Source organism: Ixodes scapularis, unplaced genomic scaffold (genome assembly GCF_016920785.2).
Source record: "Ixodes scapularis isolate PalLabHiFi unplaced genomic scaffold, ASM1692078v2 PGA_scaffold0__279_contigs__length_252992795, whole genome shotgun sequence".
Classification (NCBI taxonomy): domain Eukaryota; kingdom Metazoa; phylum Arthropoda; class Arachnida; order Ixodida; family Ixodidae; genus Ixodes; species Ixodes scapularis.
Window position 1 is genome coordinate 197,782,401 of NW_024609835.1, and position 6,577 is coordinate 197,788,977.

The 6,577-nt window shown below is 51.9% G+C and overlaps 1 pseudogene; it reads left to right on the forward strand.

Moving 5' to 3' along the window:
• The first annotated feature begins 1,724 nt into the window (after nucleotides 1-1,724).
• On the forward strand, nucleotides 1,725-6,347 carry LOC115328288 (annotated as a pseudogene).
• Nucleotides 6,348-6,577: the final 230 nt, after the last annotated feature.

Here is a 6,577-nt window from a genome sequence, read left to right on the forward strand (position 1 = left end):
TCTGGCTCGAGCTGGTCATCTTCCGCTCGTAGATCTCTGGCAGCACCCGCTCCACGGAGCGCATCAAACCCCGCCGAACTTGCTCTGCGGGATTTCACAGACCTCTCCGGAAGCTGACAGAACGGCCCACGTGATTTCCGCCTAAATCGGCAGTGCGCATGCGCGGCGCGGTTGGAGAGGTTGGCGGGTCGGTCGGGCCGTCGAGTTGGATCTGTGCGGGTGCGTCGGTTGTTTACGCGGGATTGTGACGGCTCGAACGCTTCTACCTCGCGTAGATCAGGGATACAAAGCCGGGACTGTGGAGCGTGGTAAATCGCAAGCGCTGACATCTGTGATCGTGAGAGGAAGAACGACAGAAAAGCCAGAGGCAGACGCAAGGTTAGGCCTGTTAATTCTGCAGCCAATGATTGTTTACCTTTTTACACGGCATTCCGCATGCGTTTTCCCATGAAATAAAGCAAGAAGTGATTAGGCGACGACCGCGCAAGTGATGGTTTGTTACCTCTGTGGTTTATTAAAGTCGTACAAGAAATCTGAACTCCACCGCGGGCAATCGCTGTCCGTGCCCCGCCGTTTCAAGGCGGCCGAAAGGTATGTGACGGTGCCGAACGCGGTCGTATTCGTGATTTGTGACATGGGCGTCGTGGTGCGTATAATTTCGCCCGGCCTGCGTCGCGTACGTGTTATTTCTGCAGCTAAGCATTGACAGTCGTCACTGGTTGTCGGAAAGATCAGTCGGCTGAGGCGTTGGTGGGCTTGTCAAGTTCGAGCGGCGGCCATTTTTAACGGCGGTGGGAAGGGGTGTGGGGGAGGTCGCTCCAAAAATGCAAGTTTATCTTCCCTTCGCCGATTCGGAGCGGGTCCCACGGAGCGGAATTTCGCCTCCCTCGCGGATTTCGGAAAGCGCTCCGGATCTACGAGTGGAATTCACCATATGAAAAGTTGCTCTGTCGCTCCCTCTCTATCCCTCTCGCCCTGCCGTCGCCGCCGCCCGCACGGCAGCAGCTCCGAAGTCCCTGCCGCCGCCGCCGTCGTTTCGGGGTTCTAGAACGTTCTTCGGCGCGTATACGATAAAGAATTACCCCAAAACACGTTCTACAGAAGCATAATATTTAACAACACAAAAACACGGTTTAGTGTAATTTCTTACCAGAAGCACGTTGCGTAAAAGCGTGCCTCAAAAGCATGCATCTCCTGGAAAGCATCTCCTATTGGTGACTTCTGCGAAATCAACAGCACCTCCCTCCTAGAACAGAAAGCTTTCATGGCAGGTTTGCACGCCCGATTTCTCGAGCAAATCACATTTTCACGATGCCTGGTGTAAAGGCGCTGCCCCTGAGATATGTTCAAAAATGCGGGATGGAAATCAACAATACAGCAATTCTAGCTTACTCACTGTCACCTCAAGCAAAAACTTGGTTTCCACCCTGCTGCGAGAGGATGAAGCCAGTAGCAGCGGCGCCCTGCTTCTTCGATCAACCTAGAACTGCTTTCACTCGAAAATTCTGATATTTTCTTCGTGATTTTTGTATTCTTCGACGCCTAAAGTCGTCCAGACCACGCCGATACGAAATTTTCCACAATGGGTGGATTTTTTGCCAGTTTTTCAAGATACCTTTTGCTCGACCACACCGCGGACGCATTAAGCCTCACACCATAGGCCTACCTTCCCGGTGAAGGCTCGGCGGGCTCGCTCCCGTGCGACCTCGTTTGCTTTGATTAAGATGGCCATGCAAGTTGCAGTGGAGGGGGAAGACATTTCTCCAGAAGAATTTCAGTGCGCCGGTTGGCAGTCGGCGTTTACGAAGCGCAAATCTTCCCAGAAGTGCCTGCCCGCCGAGAGCGAGCAGCCCGCCAACACACCAAGTGGCTGTACCAATGGCGGCTCCCGCACACCCGCCAGCGTGAAGAAACGCATTGTAGCTGCCTCGAGAATGCCTCGCCTGCCGAAGGAGCACTTTAGAGTCATCGTCCGACCTCGGGGTGGCCTAAACGTTAAAAATGTTAGTCAAGTCAAGGTCGCCCAAACTCTCGTGAATGCGGCGGGTCTCTCTTTCACGAGTACCGCGGAAGACACCATCTGCCCCAACGTCATGCAGAACATTTTGGTGGTCAGCACACCTTCAGAACACAATGCCAAGACCTATTCAGGGATTGAAGTCAACTCCATTGGCTCAGCAATCTACGAGGTAAGCTCCTACCTCGCTGCGCCCGACAACACGTGCAAGGGGATCATAAGAAACATTGACCTGGAATTAGATCACGAGCAACTTAGAAGTCTCATCATAAAGCCGAGGAACCCCAAGGCTCTCGAAGCTAGAAGAATCCAGAATTCCACCACAGTCGTCATTCTCTTCGACGGTCTCAAAGTGCCAAACCACGTCATGTGCGGCCTCAGTATGCTCAGATGCACGCTCTACCGAAGACAAACGGAGGTCTGCTACGCATGTGGCAGGCTCGGTCACCGAGCCGACGTATGCCCGACTCCCGAAAACGTGGTCTGCAGGGGCTGCGGAGTAAATTCACCAAGCGACAAACATGTTTGTTCACCGAAGTGCGCCATCTGCGGGGGCCTCACCCCACGGCCGACAAGTCCTGTAATCAGAAATATCAAGTGCCTTACATCGTAAGACAGAGAAGAAAAGAACGACGTGACTACAACCAGGATTTTCCGCCGATGGGCACGCTGTCTGGACCGCCCATTCCACCCCGGGCCGGGAGTGGACCCCGGGGGCCGGGCATAACCAGGGTGCCCACGAGAGGACGATCCAGGGTCCGACTGCCGCGGGCTACCTCCGGGGACCGCTCTCGCTCCGGGGGCCGCTCTCGCTCCGGGGGCCGCTCTCGCTCCGGGGGCCGCTCTCGCTCCGGGGGCCGCTCACGCTCCTGGGGCCGCTCTCGCTCCGGGGGCCGCTCTCGCTCCGGGGGCCGCTCTCGCTCCGGGGCCGCTCTCGCTCCGGGGGCCGCTCTCGCTCCGGGGACCGCTCTCGCTCCGGGGGCCGCTCACGCTCCGGGGGCCGCTCACGCTCCGGGGGCTCGGCGGTTCGGATCCGGAAGCCTGCTGCCCAGGAGAACGGATGGGCCGATCGCGTCAAAGGATCCCCGACAAAAGTAACGGGGGCTACGCCGCCTGGGCAACACAACACCAGACTCGTACAGTTGGAAAAAGAAAACGCGGCGCTGAAGGGCGCTATTGAACAACTCAGGTCAGAGATGGCAGAATTAAGGTCGGCTCGCAAGGGTGAGGCTTCGCCGTCTCCGCAGGCTCCGAAACCCGCCAGGGAGGAAACACTTATGGAGGTTCCCGTCGAGGCGCCCTCCGAGGCGCGTACGGCCAAAAAAAGGGCCCTAATGAAGCCCGTTCGCGATGAGGGACTAGAGGAATTTCAGACTGAAATGAGGGTTATGCTCAAATCACTCAGCGAAGCGGTTGCGATGCTTAACGCCAAATTTGATGTCGTTGACGGCAAGTTCAACGCGCTGGAGGCCAGGGTGGGCACTTTGGAGGCGAGGAGAGGGACGATGGAGTTTTGTGCTCTTGCGAACAATGAGCCTTCTCCGACCGGAAACCCGCACTCTAAGAAAAAAAGGAGGAGAAAGGTAGCAACAGCGACTGTTCCTCCTTGTTGCGGAGAAGTCGCCCAGAGAAGGGAGGAACGGCAGTTCAGATGAAAGGAGGATTGCGACTTCCTCGTTGTTCAGTTGGCGTAGGGGTAAAACATCGCGTTACTGACCAAGTGGTCAGAGGTTCGATCCCCAGAGGAGCGGTTTTTTTTTTTTCTATTTTTTCTTCCGTAAAGCTTTTTTTTTGTTTTATTTACCTAAACACACATAAACAAACCCAGACCAATGAAAGGGAAATTAAAGTCCTTATTATTCACCTAGACGTTTTCCTCCTTCTCCAGGCAGACCGGAGAAAGCTTTCGCCCTCCCGACTCATCTTCTTTCGGTTTCGTTTTTCGAGCACATCGCGCACGTTGTTTAATAAATTAATGTTGAGTTGATTGAGCTTCAGCGGCAGCGAAGGCCGCCTGTAATTCCGTCGTCTAGTCCAAACGTGCAGAACATTTCGGTTGCATTGACGTTTTTACCACTAATTTTACCAAACGAGCTAACGAAGCCGCTATAAACAGCGAAGTTCTGGAGCAGTGCCAGCAGCGCTATATACACTGGGTAAGATGGCTGTCTCCGATTTGCGGGACACACGCGGAACTACAGCAGCGAAACCACGAGGAACTGTTTCGATGTTTTCGACGTTATGGAAATCGCGGGAACTGTGTCCAAGGCAGGCAGGTTTTCCTGCCGGCTGCCTGGGTGCCTTCCGTGCTGAGTTCGGTTCTGTTGTTCCGTGCCGAGTGCCAACCGGCGTTCAACGTGATTTTGTATTTCTGCGTGTCAGCAACATCGTCAACGTGGTTCTGTATTTCTGCGTATCGGCGACATCGTGATGGCAGTGTTGTGGGTTGTGAACAGAAGACTGGAATTATCGCCGATGTGACCGTGTGTTCGCGTATCAGTAATGTAACAACAAGATGAGATGACGTAAACTGTCGGGCATTGATGCCGGTGGTCGGGCCGTGATCGGAGGAGGCGGGGTATCGCAGGATGACGTTCCGCTTTACATTAACGAGTTTAAAACCACTTGAGGGATTAGGTGCAGTCAATCGATGTGTGAATAGTCATGTTGGAACGCTGGTCTGAACGGTAACCTCCTGTCGTACAGTGGTCAATGTGACTGTATGTCCCCGAGAGCGATTGCGCTCTGGGGAAAAGACTGAACAGTACGAAAGTATGACGGAAAGTACGTATACTTACCATGGAAGTTTAGCAAAAAAAAAAACACAAAAAAAACAGGTAAAATAAAAAAAACGCTATCCTTTATTTTACTGTTTAAATATATTACGGTTCCTGTAGAAACTGCCCTCCAAGTGGCGCGCTGGGATGAGCGCTAGAAGTTTTCGAGCTCGCAACGGCGTAGCTCCCTACACTTAACACCTGCCGCAAGTCGCGGCTTTGACTGCATTCAAGTTGATCGAAAAGCGATTTCTCTGCCCGTGAAGCATCACTTCCAGCTGAGTGAATATCCGCTCTACAAAGATTAATTCAAGACGGCAATTGCAGCCGTGCGCGAACAGCACAAATAGAAAAACAAACACTACAATATAAATACTGGCTACGAAGGGCCGTGTGGGAAAACAAATTCATGGCTTGGAACCACATTGGAGCGGCTCGATTTATTGGCTTTCAAATAATTACGGCATGATCGAGCGTTTTCTTTTTAATAAGAGATTCATCCCCTCAGCCATTAAAAATAGTGTCAGGCGTATGACATTGCTGAAAAAAAATGAACATGTTCGGAATATATTTATTGCTTAGGGAGTCACCGAAAAATTCCGTACGTTCAAAACGACCAGTATAAAAGACGGAAACGCAGGGCTCGGGAGTGGTGATCGGGGTAGTGTGCTGTTGTATTGATGTTTGTATGTGCGATGCCTGTGTATGCGCTCCATATATATTCACCTGATGCTTGTAGTGCGCGTAACGTGTCTACATGTGTTACAGATTTCTAAAGAAAAGGAAACGCAATTGTGGCGAAAGAAAATAAAAAAAACTTTTCCTAAAACATAAATTGGGCGGTACCTAGCGCCACCTAGCCTAGCTACTTGCGATTACTCTGCTTGACCCTGCCATCTGGTTGGTTGCAAGCGATTTAACATCCTTTTACGCTACGCGGCTACTCCATAATTTTGCGTTACCGTGCTGAGGTAAGCCAAGAGGATGCTTCGGATTTGCTTTTTTTTTTTTTTAGAGCGGCTTTGGTTTTGCGGGCGAATGATTTTCACTCCTCCGTGATGTGCGGTTGACGCAACGGTTGACGAAGGAATTGTGGCTCGAGGAATAGCAAAGGTAAGACATAAAGTGCGCGAACTGGGTGCCGGTTGTCTCCGTTGAACATCGCAGTGCTGACGATGAGAAGACTGAGTGACTGCATGCTTTCGAAACGTAAGTTGCTTTACCTGCAGGGGTAAAGAAACTTCGGAAATAAATACAGTTCGCGGAAAGCTCGTGTTACGTTTTTATTTGCTGCTCCTCTCGCTTCGTACAATAGACTCAGTGTTCTCGCTAAGCCTTATCGAGGTCGATTTGCTCGATTCGTGGCCGCCATAATGAGATGCAGTCGACGGAGGAACTTTTGCTCCCCTGCTTAAGGGACGAAAGTTTCTCCCTTTCTGAAGGAACATATGTGTCAAGAGCGTTCCTCCCTTTAGGGAGGACTATACTGACCCTTTTTTTAAGAGTGTGGCATCTTTTGGTGCCCAACACCTCCAAGCGGCTACACCTTGTAACATTGTACAGGATAGGCTAACTGGCATATCCAATCATGGAGGCTAATCTTAAAGCAGTTGGAATCTGGCAATGGAATTGCTGGGGTTTTCAGCGCAAGAGGGCCGTCCTCCAGCAGTTCATTAGATCTCATCCGGAAAAGCCACACGTCATTCTACTTCAGAAAACACTTTCCGACGCGGTCACGTTACCGGGTTACAAATCGCACGTCGTTCACAGTGAAGGAAAGAGG